This window comes from Sorex araneus, chromosome 10 (assembly GCF_027595985.1).
Source record: "Sorex araneus isolate mSorAra2 chromosome 10, mSorAra2.pri, whole genome shotgun sequence".
In the NCBI taxonomy this organism is placed as follows: Eukaryota; Metazoa; Chordata; class Mammalia; order Eulipotyphla; family Soricidae; genus Sorex; species Sorex araneus.
The window spans coordinates 11,067,427-11,082,462 of record NC_073311.1 but is presented as its reverse complement, the minus strand read 5'-3'; the positions used below and the strand labels follow the sequence as shown (position 1 = coordinate 11,082,462).

Genomic DNA, 15,036 nt, shown 5'->3' with positions numbered 1-15,036 from the left:
GAGAAAATGTGCAAAGTACTTACTTTGGTACTTGGTACTTAGTATTACTCAGTATATTATCATCACTATTGCCTAAATAATCTACTTTATTATTCAGAGTCAATAGAGTATCTTTGGATAGCACAACTTTCTGTTTTCTGAGCCAATGCAATCTTAGAGTAAGATAAGAGAATGACTTATTCCCTGTGACTGTCAGCCAGATTATGAGATTTGGAACAACTCTCATTTGGAACTAAATGTACGTTTGGCTTCTGCCTTACCTTTGTGATCCTGGCAAGACATATTATTTATTGTCACTGGGCTTAGTTTTCTTATCAAAACCACATCTACTGGCCTGAGAGATGGCACAGTGGGTAAGGCACTTGCTTTACATGGCTAACCCAGTTTGACCCCTGGGACCCCATAATAGTCCCTTGAATCCACCAGAAGTGACCTCTGACCACAGAGCCAATACTAAGCCCTGAACCCTGCCAGATGTGGCAAAAACCCCCACTCCTTCCCCCTACAACTAAACCCCAACACATCCACCTTCTATAATTTTTGATAAGTGCTAGTATAAAGCACATAGGAGGGCACCTTACCTGAACTAAGAAGCATAGGAAAGAAAGGGACCATTAATCTATGTTACAACCTTATGCTAACAACATTATCATTTAAATAATGTAGGCATATATAACTGACATTTAAACTTATTTCAGACTATACTTCCCATTTTATTGGCTTTACTTCCTAATGTCACCTTTAAATCTCATAGTGTTTTTTTTTTTTTTTTTTTTTTTTTTTTTTGCTTTTTGGGTCACACCTGGCAATGCACAGGGGTTACTCCTGGCTCTGCACTCAGGAATTACCCCTGGCCATGCTCAGGGGACCATATGGGATGCTGGGATTTGAACCCGGGTCGGCCGCGTGCAAGGCAAACGCCCTACCCGCTGTGCTATCTCTCCAGCCCCTCATAGTGTTTTTAGAGGGGAGAAATGCTGTGATTTTTTTGTTTTGTGGATTATGAATAGGTTTAAAATGCAGTTCATCATTTTTCTAGAGGTGTTTCTAATAGAACTCCAGTATTCTGCAGCATCTTCAATAATTGGCTGTGTAATGTGAGAACCCAATAGAAATATAGATTGTGATAGGTACATAGAGAGAGAGAAAGAGAGAGAGAGAGAGAGAGACAGAGACAGAGACAGAGAAACAGAGACAGAGACAGAGAGGAGAGAGAGAGAGAGAATATGTATACAAAGTGAATTTGATCTTGAGTTATTCTTTGGATATAAATAAGACACTGGAGGGCACATTAGCTTTTCCAGGTCACTAGGGCTTTCATTCGAATACTGGACTATAAATAGTTCTCTGGTGCTATATTGAAAATGATGCACCATTCATTCTCCCCGCAGAGGGCTTAGGGTACCAGAGAACAACATTCACTTGCTAGTGTCTGGCTCGGTGCATGCTGATATTGTATGTAAGGTCAAACTTTGGATTAACCTTTTAAGATAAAAAGAGAAAAATGTACAAGGGCCTCTTCAGGGATATTTTTTTCCTTAGGGAAAATTACTTTATGTGGAATTTACTTAGTGTACCACATAATAATTCTTAGCACAGAAAATCTAGCCCAGTGTAAAAATTTATTTCCCTGGAGTTACTTAAATGTCATTGCATTTGATACAAAATCGGAAATACCCATTTTGCAAATAACATTGCCAGAGTTTCTCTTCTAATATGCAATGGTGCTATCTACATAGAAAAGTTTTACTGAATATAACGTTATTTTTTTAATATACATAATTTTATTACAATTTTTTTTAAAAAACAAAATGCAACATTCTAAAAAACCCAAAATTTACTATCATACTAATTCCTACAAATTTGCTGTGCTACCACACACAAGTCAAAAAATTAAAGAAACCATTAAATATTTAGAAACATTCAACACCAGAAGCTTTAAAATCTAACTATGTAGTAGCCTCTCAAAAAGCTACAACCTGCATTTTTTAAAAAAAGTATTTTCTCTGCAAAGAGTTTTATCAGCTATACAAAAATCTGTACAGTTTTTATACTGAAGCTAATATTGAGCTGCACTTGAATTCACATTCTTAGCAAAACAATTGCCTGGGCACACACGCACACTCCATACATATTACAGGATAGCCAATTATTCCTCCTCCTCCTCCTCTTCTTCCTCTTCCTCTTCTTCCTCCTCATCCTCTTCCTCATCTTCTGGCTCATTCTTCTTCTTTGAGCCTGTTGGCCTGCGGGGACCCTCCTTTCCTCCTTCACCCTTGCCCTGGGCGCGGTATGCAGCGGTATCCCTGTCGTATTTCTCCTTTAGCTTCGCCCTCTGCTGCAGGGCTGCTGGTCCTCCGCCGACTGCTCGGACCACGTGTCGCCCCGCTTCTTGGCCGTGCGCCGGAGGACAGGCCCGGGTGCTCTTTGTCTTGGGGCGATACCGGGGCAAAACAGGAAGAAGGCAGACGGGGCCTTTTCGGCGCGTTGGGGTCTTTCTTCGTGCCTTCTTGCCCACCGTGGAGGGCACGTAGTTCTTCACCTCCCCGTCACAGCGGGCCTTGTCACTCCTGGCCATGTCTTCAAACGTGGACTTCTCCTTGCCCGACGTGGTCTTCCATCTCTCCGAGCACTGCTTGGAGAGTTCGGCGAAGTTGACGGTCGAGTCGGGGTGCTCCTCCCGGCACCTCTGCACGAAGAAGGCGTGCGGGGACATGTGCCCCTCGGCTGGTTGGGGTCTCCCTTGCCCCTGGCGACGGGACGGCGTCCCCTGCTTGCTTGGCCCTGCCTCACAGTGCGCCGAGCCGCCGCCTTGCACAGGCTCCGGCGCCAGCTGGCTTCTCCGGAATATAACGTTAAAATCCAAAATTCATCTCAGTAAATTTGAAAGTCTACTTGACTTTATTCAATGATTCATGAGTTGTGCAGTATTCCATGAAACAAATATCAATTATACAAAATTAAAGGGTTTGTAGGCAGAAAGATGGTGAACGAAGGAATTATGAAGCTGGATTATTTCAGCGATTTTCCTTAGGGACCACAGTATTTTCAAATAGGTTACTTACTAGTATTAACCTAGTAACTCCAGCTGATTTGGCTTAAAATTCTATTCCTAAAAGCCACTGTTTTGAACATGTTATATATATAAATATATAATATTTATATTATATATAATATATATTTTAGCGGACTGGAGCAATAGCACAGCAGGTAGGGCGTTTGCTTTGCATGTGGCCTGTCCAGGTTTGGTTCCTCCATCTCTTTTGGAGAGCCTGGCAAGCTACCGAGAGTATCTCACCTGCACAGCAGAGCCTGGCAACTCCCCATGGCGCATTGGATATGCCAAAACAGTAACAAGAAGTCTCACAATGGAGACGTTACTGGTGCCTGCTCCAGCAAATGATGAACAATGGGATGACAGTGCTACAGTGTTGATTGTGCATATATTTTAGCAATATGAACAATAGATTCAGTCACTAGAGGTCATTTTTCTTCCCAGAAAACTTTTGTTTTATCTTTAAGAGTAAGATTATCTGTCTAAAGAACTAGAAAATTATCCCTACTGTTCCTAAATTTGTTTGAACTATTTTTGTGAGATCTACTGAACAGGTAACATTGGGATTTGGTAGAATAGTAAAATATGCCACATGACTGATTTAGCGACGTTTTTACTAGACTGCAAACTGCTTGAGGAAACTGACTATTTTTTATTTACCTTGGAGTATTTCTGGTGTCTTAAATATAGAAGGTATCCTCTAGTTATAAAATTGATTTATATTCATTTAATTATGAAAATAATTTTTGGACATGTTAGAAATCAGGTAAAGTTAGGGAAATATTATGTATGTATGTATTTAACTACATCTAGTTTTTCATGGGACCCATGCATATTGTGAAAAATAAGAGCATATATTTATCAGAGAAAATTTATGTTTTTTAAATTAAAATATTTGGGGGAAATTTATGGATTTTAACAAGGAAAGCAGTAAAAAATGGGTATTCTTTGTCAATATAGATAAAATTGATGAAGATTTATATTATCTAACAATTCACATAAAACAAAAAGTATTTAAATACAGCTTTCATAGATACAGTACATTAAATAGTTAATCTTACTTTTCTCCTCTGACAGTTTATTAACTACACTTAAAAGTAAAGTGAGGTGTGTGTATGTGTGTATGTATGTGTGTGAATTTATTAGACAAGATTTTACTTTAATAAATGAGTCTTGCTTAAAATTATAATGATGGCTATTGATTGAAAACCTGAATTATGCCAGTATTTAAATAGAATAATGTATTTCTAATTAAAATTATTTTTGTTTTATTTTGTGGTCATACCTGGTGATGGTTAGGAATTACTTCTCCATCTTCAATCAGGAACTAATCCTGGTAGTGCTCAGGGAACCACATGGGATGCCAGGGATAGAATCTTGGTTGATCACATACATGAAAGGCAAGTGTACAACCTGCTTTACTATCTCTCCAGCATTGTAGGAGTAAAATGTCACCACAACAAGCCTACCACCAAAGTGTCAGTATCTCTCCATAAATTCATTGGTCTCTTCCCTTCTACTCTGCACCACCGTTAGGTAAACTCAGTTCTTTTATCAATCTAAGGGGTCGTTTTCATTACAAGTAGTTTATTCCCTTGCTTTACCTCTCTACATACCACATGTAAGTGATATCATCTGGTATTTGGCGTTCTCCTCATTTATTTCACTTGGTATGGCACTCTCCAGTTTTATCCATGTTGTAGCAAAAGGAAGATTTATCATGTGCTTAACATACACAATAACTTTGTGACTGTCATGTCTAATTTGTAAGTTAATAATAAGCTGGTGTTCAGAGATGTTTAACAACTTGATCAAGCCCACATGGTAAGTGGTAGAACAAAGATTCAAATCCTAAACTTTCTGACTACTAAGTTCTTATTATTCCCATGTATTGGTGCTTGACACAGAGGAGGCACCCACATATGGTGATTCTTAGCAGTGTCAAAACATCTTTTTTTTCTTTTGGAACACCATTGTCTGTAATTATTACCTGCAGCACTTCCCTGTGAGACTTAAGGCCAGAGAAAAACTTGTCTATGCACAGCAAAAAAATAGTCCAATGATAGTTCCCAGAGTTGACAACATTACCTAAGTCAGCAAACGGACAAGAATGAGTCACTTTGAATAAAAGGAAAAAAGTCAATTGAGAGGGAGTTTAATGCCTTGTCTTTTTTTTTCTAAATGCAACTAATTAAGAAATTTGAATTCTGAGTAGAAACAGATAAAAATGTTATTTCACTTTTCAAATGATGTTGAATTAATATGCTAGAATTTTTACCCTCAGGCAGTCATGAACAGGCACTGTGAAGATGAGCAGGTGGAAGGGACCGAGAGGCCTGAGCTGATATGGGAGCTGAGATGTTATTTTGTCTGGGGAGAAGAGTGTAAAGATAAGAGAAGCTTTAGCAATCCACTTAGTCTCCTTTCCTACGCACACAGGATAATTATGAAGTTTAAATGTTCAAACTATAAAACAATTTATCCATCTGACTTTTTTGTTCAAGTGCTGGAATACTGGAAAAAAAAAAGCAGGCTATGGAGGAGGCCAGAAAACTCAGGGCTATAGGGGTGAGCATCTGAACATGAGCGTGTCTGTACTGTACTGTGTGAGTTATAGTGAGATATAAAAGCAGCTTCATTTCTGCCCTCATGGAGCTTCTGGTCTAGTCACAAAAAGATCATAATTTCAAATAATGGTAAGTGAGAACTTTTTTTCTATTTTTGATATTTAGGCCACACCCAGCAGTGCTCAGGACTTACTCCCGGCTCTGTGTTCAGGGTTCTCTTTAGGTGGCACTTGGGGACCATATGCAGTGCCAGGGATCTAATCTAGGATTGTTGCATGTAAGGTAAGTACTCTGTCCTCTGTGCTATTGGTCCAGTAAGAACTTTCTTTGGGGCGGGAGGGGGCGGGGGGAGGCAGAGCTTTACATAATGGTGCTCAGGGCTTATTCCTTGCTCTGCACTCAGGGCTTACTTCTGTCAGTGCTCAGGGGAACCCTATAGGGTGCTGGGGATTGAAAGGCCTACTTGCTGTACTCTCTCTGGCCCCCCTTAAAAGAGGCATCACAGAGAAACAATATGCAGCCTATGCAGAGAATTTAGGTGGAGAAAAATTAGCTCCAGAAGGACCTGAAGCTAGTCCAAGACTGGGAATGTTCCCAAGACCTGTGGGAAGACCAGCTCTCAGAGGAAAACTCCAGTGGCAGTTTTCAATATGTTAAAGATAATATTATTTATTGTTAAAAGTAAAGTGACTACTGCTTCTAATTGGGGCTGCTTGTGTTATTAATTAACAAGTGATGCCTGGATTTGAAAGCTTTGACTGGAGAGAGTCCCACAGTAGCTTAGTGTGAACTACCTTCTATTTCTGGGTGATTGAAGGCAGGTGTCTGTCAACTTTAACTGTCAATCACATCTGCTTCTGTGAAGAGGCATATATAATTTTTAATTTATCTATGATGAGGTAAAATGAATCATAGCATAAGACAATCATTTAATTAATTTGTTTTCTGAGACCATATCAGTTGGTGCTCAGGGCTTACACCCAGCCAGGGTCTTACACATGCAAGGCAGTTTCTCTATCTCTGAGCTAGAGTCGTCACCCCTAAATCAAACATTTTGTCTTGATTTTACTATTTGGTCACAGTCGCTGGTTCTCAGGGCTTACTCCTAGATCTGTACTCAGGGATCACTCCTGACGGGGCTTGGGGGACTTTATGGCTACTGGGAATAGAACTTGCATTGGACACACGCAAGCAAAGTTCCCTACCCTCTGGACTATCCTTCTGGTCCCAAACCAACCTTTATAAAGTGAGTATTTAAGTGAATGGACTAAGTTCACAGTATTGTGCAACACAGTGACATACTTCGTTATATAAGAGTTTATCACTCCCAAGGAGGCCTTTCTTTCTTTTCGGTAGTTCCTCACTCAGCCCTGCTCTTGGTTATCATCTATCTCTGTTCTGTCTCTACGGATTTACCTTGTCTGCTATCTGATATACGTAGGGTCACATGAAAAAAAAATGTTGTGTCTGACTTCTTTCACTGAGCTAAATGTTTCTGAGGCTTATCCATACAGTAGTATCTGTCATTACTTCATTTCTACCTTGGGGGAAGACCTCCCAAGTGATGCTTGGGTTTCTGACCAGGGCAAACCCACTAGTGCTCTTGGGGAATACTTTAATTTTCATGGCTGAATAATAATAATATTAGTCAGATGCCACATTTTGTTTCTTGTTTGCCTGTTAATAGAAAATTAGACTATTTCTACCTTTATTTAATTTTTAAATTTTAAATTTTAATTTTAGTTTTTTAAAATTATGCCCAGTAGCACTCTGGGCTTACTCTTGGCTCTGTGTTTAGGGGTCACTCCTGATAATTCTTGGGGGACCGTATGCAGTGCTAGGGATCCGACCCAGGTGGCTGCATGTAAGATAATAGCCTTACTCGCTATATTATCTTTGGGCTCCTTTATTTGACTTTTAAAGTAATAGTGAGCCATGAGTCTATGAACATGTGCTGGTGTATATTCATCTGAACTGTTGTAACAAAATACAGATTGAGATAAAAGTAGAAGTTCACTGGCCTCAGTTCTGGAGTTGAAAGTTCCAGATTATGGTGCCAGCACAGTTGGAGAGGGCCCTCTTATGAGTCACAGACTTCTTCTTATACTCTTACAAAGTAGAAGGGACTAGTGAGCACCTTTGAATTTTATTTAAAAAAATCATAATAATCCATTCACAAAGTCATCACCCACTTAGGACTAATCACCGCCTAAAGACCTCATCATCATCACCATCTAAAGACCTCCAGCATCATCACATTAGATGTTAAGATTCTCGCATATTCTCCCCATGCTGCTCCTGACCCACCCCATTGTTGTTAAGGTCCATGGTCCTTCTGAGGAAATTAAGGTCAAGTTGGGATAAGGTCCTTCATTAATCCTTTGCTAGCCCTTGCTTACACTGTGGCCTCCATCTGGGAGCCTGATTGCATTTACTTGGTCCTTATTCTGCACAAAGATGTGATAACGGTCACAGAGGATCCTATCAATACCTAATTTAAAGCAGTCAGCTAAGCTGTGAACCTTTCTGGTTTGTTTGTAAAGGTTCTGGTCAATACCTGCGTGGAAAGTCTCACCTGCAGGGTAGTGGCTTTTGGATCTACTCCAGCCCAACACAGGAGGTATACCAGCAGCTGTTTCTTCCACCACTGCTGTCCAAAGTGAGGAGAAGTAGAAGCAAAGGATGAAGAAGTTGAGGTATCTGGGGATCACGTGGGTTTGGTTCCTTTTCACTTAGATTCTTCTGTAACACATTCAATAAAAGTTCAATTCTTGACAAAAATATCTATTTGTTGATTTTGGAGGGATGGAAACATTTAGGCTAAAGCATGTGTGTGATTGTACTTTTTTTGAACACTCATTTTCAATTCTTTTGGTTTTATACCAGGAGTAGAATCATTAATTAAGTCATGATAATTTTATGCTTAACTTTTTGAGGAACCAACAAACCGTATTCACTGACAGTTGAATGATTTTTCATTTCCGTGTGCCATAGCCCAGACTCTATTTTTGCCACACACACCCTCATCAGCGGGTTGTTTTTTTAAAAATTAAAATCATCCTAATGAGTAGGTAGTGGTATTTTAATGCACTAGTAGTGGTTTTGTTTTACATTTCCACACAGATAAGCATCTTTTCATGGCTTGCTGGCAAGCTTTATGTCTTTGGAGGAATTAGAAACATCTACTCAAGTCCTTCCCCCAATTTTATGGTTATGTTGTTTGTTTTGGTTGTTGAGTTAACATGATAATTATTGAACCATGTAGTTCTGCATGTTCAACACCCACATCTGTCTGAAAAGGAGGAACAAGGGTAGGAAGAAGGTGAAACAGAGAGTAGAGGAGAGTTGGAGTTTGTATTTTCCTCAAAAAAATGTGGACATCATGATCATTTTCTTTCTATCTTGAAGGGGAATTGAGAGCTTAGGCACCTCTCTAAGGAGTGAGGCCCCTGACAGTGCTTGAGGGAACATATATGGTGTTGAGAATAAACTGGGGTCAGCCACAAGCAAGGTAAATGCTTTTTATATTTCTCTGTAATATTTCTCTGCTTCCCTCTCCCAGTACTTTTAGGTACTTTTAGGTGAGAAAGAGGGGGATGGGGGTGGAGGGGAGCACGCTTAATGCTTAGGAATTACTCCTGGCTCTGCACTCAGGAATTACTCCTGGCAGTGCTCAGGGGAACCATAAAGGATGCCGAGGATCAAACCTGGGTCAACCACATGCAAGGCAAGTGCCTTATCTGTATACTATTGCTCTACCTTCTCCTCCTCCGCCACACACCATTTTTTAAAGTATACCTCACAAATGTTATCTTAAATTTGATAGTCATGCTTATTTTATAATTTTCCAGATTAGAATTGATCCTTGGTAAGTAGCTGGCTCAAGATGGCAACTGGGCAGAATCTAAGGATAGAAAAATAATACATAAGTTTATGAAAATAAGATATACTTCATGCTTCTATTCCCAAAGTTTTCTATCTCAAAAACGTAGGTGCAGGGATATGACTCACCATGGTCAAGCATTTGAGAGGCCCTGGGATACATCTAGTCACCACAGCCCTGCTGGTGTAATTCTGACAATAAAAAAATAAGTAAGGGATTGTTCAAAGGGCTAGTGTGCATTCTTTGTATGTGGCAGACCTGGGTTCTGTCTTCCATGCATGGAGTCAGGAATAGTCCCTGAGCACTGCCAGGTGTGGTGTCAAACAAAAATATAAAAAGAAAAATATTAAAACAAAAAGAGTTTAATTCAGGGCCAGAAAGATAGTACAGTGTGCAGTACACTTGCCATACATGTAGCCAACCCAGGTTGTTCGATTTCTGGAACCACATGTTTTCCTGAGCATAGCCAGGAGGGGTCCTTGAGTGCAGATCTGGGAGTACACCCCAACACCTTAAGATGTGCACAAAAACAAAAACAAAGAGCAAAAAAAGTGGTGGTTTCTTTAATGTTTTGATTATGAGCATGATGTCTGACTGCCTTCCCTACCAATTCTTTTGTGTGTCCTTTCATGAAAATGGCTTCTCTCCTCTAAGACTTAGATTCCATGTAAGTAAAAGCTAAGTAATAGTATTAGCAAACCCATATATCAAATATCACTGTAGCACTGTCGTCCTGTTGTTCATCAATTTGCTCAAGCGGGCACCAGTAACGTCTCCATTGTGAGACTTGTTACTGTTTTTGGCATATCGAATACGCTACGGGTAGTTTGCCAGGCTCTGCCAAGTGGGTGAGATACTCTTGGAAGCTTGCTGGGCTCTTCGAGAAGGACGGAAGAATCGAACCCAGGTCAACCACATGCAAGGCAAACGCCCTACCCTCTGTGCTATCACTCCAGTCCAAGTCCACTAGCACAATAGCTAAATAAAAGAGGTGGGTAGATCTAAATATGGCATGCATGGAAAATTTTATAAGTTGTGCTACCAAATAAAAAGAAAAATTTCACAGTATTTTCTCCACAGTACAATTTAATTTATACATACACAATACAAAACAATGATCCTTCTAAATGTTTATAGCACTAGCTTTGAAAATCCACACCCAAATGCATTCACAGTAGTGACTTTCAAAATAAGATTGGAATGAAAGGTAGATGGAAAAAGGAACAATTCATGTTCTTTATTTTATTTTACATCTTAGAATGTTTGATTTATTAATTGATTATAAGAAACATATTATTTGTAGAATTTAATTTTCAACCAATTAAATTTGGTTTCAACAAAAATTGAAATTAAATTCCAACCAATTCTCTCCCAACCCCCAAATCCCTATTTTATCCAGCTCAGATCCCAAAAGCTTAACAACTTTCATAACTTTGTCCTCTCACAACCAGCTTCTTGTTGGTGCTCTGCCTAATATCTGTCTGCCTCTCGGTCCCCTGGGAGTGTCATACTCCTTATTGTCTTCATATTTCATGTTGTCTGCCTGTAACGTTTTTCCATTCCCTCTTTGCCTTGTTAACTAACACATTCTTGGTTGATTTTCAAGTTCCATGATGTATTCTCGGAGCAACATTTCCTGACCTTCAGACAGGTAATGCCTCCTGTTATATACCCACTTAACTGTGTTTTGTGTGTGTCAAATTTACCACAATTTTAATGAAATATTTTTGAGATACATTGTTTCATGCTAGAAAATTATAGCTTCATTCCGTGAGGGACCAAAAGTCTCTTGTTGGCTGACTGATTCCCGGGACATCACTTAGCAACTGTAGTTAACTGGCCCTTGGATAAAATATTCTTGGAAGGAATCACTGAGTAATTGAATGAAATTTGGAGAAAATCTTGAGAGAGTTTCTGATTCACCTAAGTTTCTTCATGGAACATTAGGAGGCTCTCACTTTGGGAAATGTTAATTTTTTCAAGTTTTTTTTTAAGTTATGCAATACAGATGATGTTCTTCTCTCACTTCCTAATTCTCTGAGTGCATTTTGAAAATACTGTCTCTAAAATGTCTCCCAGAATTCCCATTGATTTTGAATTTGTGAAATCCCTCTTCCCATGAACAAATGAGAGATCTAATAGACCTCTAAGGATTTTGGTTGGAAAGGTAATTATTTCCTGAGTAGAGTGCTGCCTGGGAGATTTGCTCTCTCTCCAGGAGCCCTTTCCTTTTACCCAGACTCCCAACATCCAGAATCTTCAGTTTCAATGCAAGCTGATCTCTTGCTGTCTCATTGGAGTTTTGTCAGACAATTTCCTGTCCATGGATCCTTATGAGATTATGCTGACATTTTATTCCCATCAGAGTGCAGGTAACTAAACTGAACTCTAGAGAGAATGTGCCTTAAAACATAGGTACACAGTTAAGTAATTGCTGTGTTGAACAGAGGGGAAGCCAGTCACTGTAAGACTCAAACTGGAGGACGATTCATTCCCAAGCAAGGCCATAATGAGAATCACCTAAAGAATGGAGCTTTCGTGAAAAAAATTTAAGGAATCCATTCATTCATCAGATGAAGAGAGATATTTTATTTTGCTTAACTGAAAGGTCAGAATGTTTTGATGTCCCAGTTACATAGAAAATATGCTATGCACATTTCCTCAAAACTTAATTGATGACACTAGTTATAAAAATGTTCATCCATGTTGAACTCCTGCTAAGCAATCCCTAGCAGAAAATGCTTTTTGTTATTTACTCTGTAGTCAGATGTTATATCTATACATATAATTATTTTGAATGATTTCTAAAAAGTGGAGGTCATTTTTTCAGATGTGTCATTTATTGCTTATCAAAGGGCAATTTGCAAAGAAACATCCCCCTTCAGGAAGTTGGCTTTTTTCGCTCAGAGAATAGTGATAATAATTGGACATGCACATCTTTCCCTTTTTGAAATATAGACCACAGAATTTGTTTATGACTATCTTTAGTACCAACAGGAAACCTAAAATGAAATGCAAATGGAGGGAAGTAGAGTTAAAATGCTAAAAAAAACTCATAGGAAATAAATACATACCAAAATGATTCAGTGACTTGGAAAGGTCCACTTAAAAAACATGAGAATAATGCAGCAGGAATTTTTTTTTATTTTGTAGCAGGGAAGAGCATTACTGTACCAACCGTACTTTTTGTGTGATCAGTAACTCAGTATTTGTCAGAAGAATAATGGGGTGGAACTGAGGCTAGTCTTGGTGGAACTGAGGCTAGTCTATCCCTGTGGGAAAGTGTATCTCTTTGAGAAACTTCAAATGTGTATAAAGATCAAGCTGGGAATGTTGCATTCTTAGCTCTACCCTAAACCTAACCTTAACCTCAACAATTGTGGGTTTGGTTTCTAAACAATATATAAGTAATCTGAGCCCACAGAGTGCTCAAGGGCATTCACATCACCTCTGAAGGAGGGTATAAGACACCCTTCTTCACTAACTTCCTTTAGGTGTCACATTGGTGACAGAGGATATTCCCATCATTCATTTCAGGTGATGCTGCTGCAGCGAAACTGATTAAAACCATCTGCTATTGGTTTACGGACAGCTGGGGACTGTGGGAAACCATCAATGGAGGCAGGAGGAATATTTCTTTTTATCTCTGCACTGGAGATGGACAATAGTTGAATTGGTGACTGCAGCATTCACTGGAGTGATTTGAGAGGCACTGTCCTAATTGACCAGCAATGCAAAGAAACATTCGTTATTATAAATCACCACCAATAAGCAGCATACCCTGGTTTATCCTAATACAACAGAGATCACAGTTTTACAAAAGAATGAACGAAGACATGTTAAGGAATTGGTCCCAGACTCTAATCAAGGGCCAGAGAACCCATGCATAAGCTCTATTAGCACACCATGGACCTTTGTTTATGTTTGGCAAACTCATGGAAGACCATTGACTTTTTTTTTTCCCCAGCAACTATCAAGAAGTTCTTAGTTTAAAGAGGTTGTTCTGAGCCCATGAGCTCCTGGAAATGAACTTGGACTTTTGCAGAAGCAAAACAATTTTATTTATTTAGCTTTGGCTAAGCTTCACAGGCAAATATTCTGATTTGCCTCATCCTGGATCTAGGACACAGGACTGTCAGTGGTAAAACAAGAAAGTTCCAGGCAAAGTGGGGTGAGCTGGTCACTCTAACTGCTGAGGTGATATCTCCTAGCAACACTCAGGAATTAGGCAGCCTAGACTCCCACTGAACCTTGTAATTATTCCCATCATAATATTTATTACATTATGTTATAAATGACTCAGCCTGTTCAGTGTCTATTTGCCCATGAAATCCTGAACTCCTGAGACCAAGGACTGTTTCTTTTCCATTTTATATTCCTAATACCTTGTATGGTTCTTGGCATTTCAAAAGAGCACAGTAAGTATTTATTGAGTAGGTGAATGAATGTTGTTTACTATTGATTTTTATTACAAAAACTGGTGTGTGCCATGATTGACTTTTTGATCAATTGTCCCTAGATAGTAATTTTAACTATAAAAGTAGGGATCTTCCTTGACTGTAGTTAGAGCTTGCATAAAACTCTCCCTGTGACCCATGGTGTAAAATTGCATAAACCCAGCACTGAGTTTCAGCATACACCGATTCCTTATTAGACTGGCTGAATAATTGAATCTCCTTGTTTGGCATTTGTTTAAAGACAGAAGGTCATGGGACAAATGGTGAGTATATGAGGCTGTGGAAACATATGTTATAAATTTGCTTTAGCTGTTTCTGGTAACTGGTATTATTGAGACTGTAGACCAAGCTTCCCAAGTTGCCCTCCACCCTTGGGAATGTATAACAACATGCCCTCCAAACCAGAGGCCAAAAGAAAATCTCTGTGGGCATGCCTCATGATGGACTGTGTTCATGCCCAGTTAAGGGCAGCAAAGAGAGGACTGAGAGACTTACTGGAGAGAATTAGGTCCAGGTTCCATCCAGTTCAATGTCTTTATAAGTTTATAAGGTAGGCCAAGAAAGAGTTTGGTGATATTTCACTCCACGTACAGACTAGCTCCTCAGACAAGTTTTTAAATAATCATCATTAAATTATTCTCTCTAAAATGGCTAAGCTTTTCTGAGAGGTGACTTCAATTATATAAAAGACCCTTTGAACTAGTGGGAGGATTCCTTAATTTGCATTGCTAGGACTTAAAAAAAACACCGGAGCTCCAGTTTCTTCATCTGTAAAATAGACTTAATGTCTACTCTTCTTACTTTTTGCAAGCAATTAAGCACTTGCTGTGTAACTTATACGACCCTTCTCTTTATAACATGCATATGATTCAAGCACCAGTATATTAATTTAAATAACAAGAAGTACTAGTTCACGTCCAAGGTCATACAGCTAGACTTTAAATTTAAACTCATTCATATCCATTTTTTATCAAGAGCAATGGCCCAGTGGCATTTTCTGTTGCTATGTGTACAGTAATATTTTCCTTCAGAAAGTATATCAAGTGGTGCAAAGAAACAGTTGACAAATGCAAA

At 39.1% G+C, this 15,036-nt stretch overlaps 1 pseudogene; it reads right to left on the bottom strand.

Moving 5' to 3' along the window:
- Window positions 1-2,149: 2,149 nt before the first annotated feature.
- LOC101541758 (high mobility group protein B2-like) lies at window positions 2,150-4,777 on the bottom strand (annotated as a pseudogene).
- Between the last annotated feature and the right edge of the window lie 10,259 nt (window positions 4,778-15,036).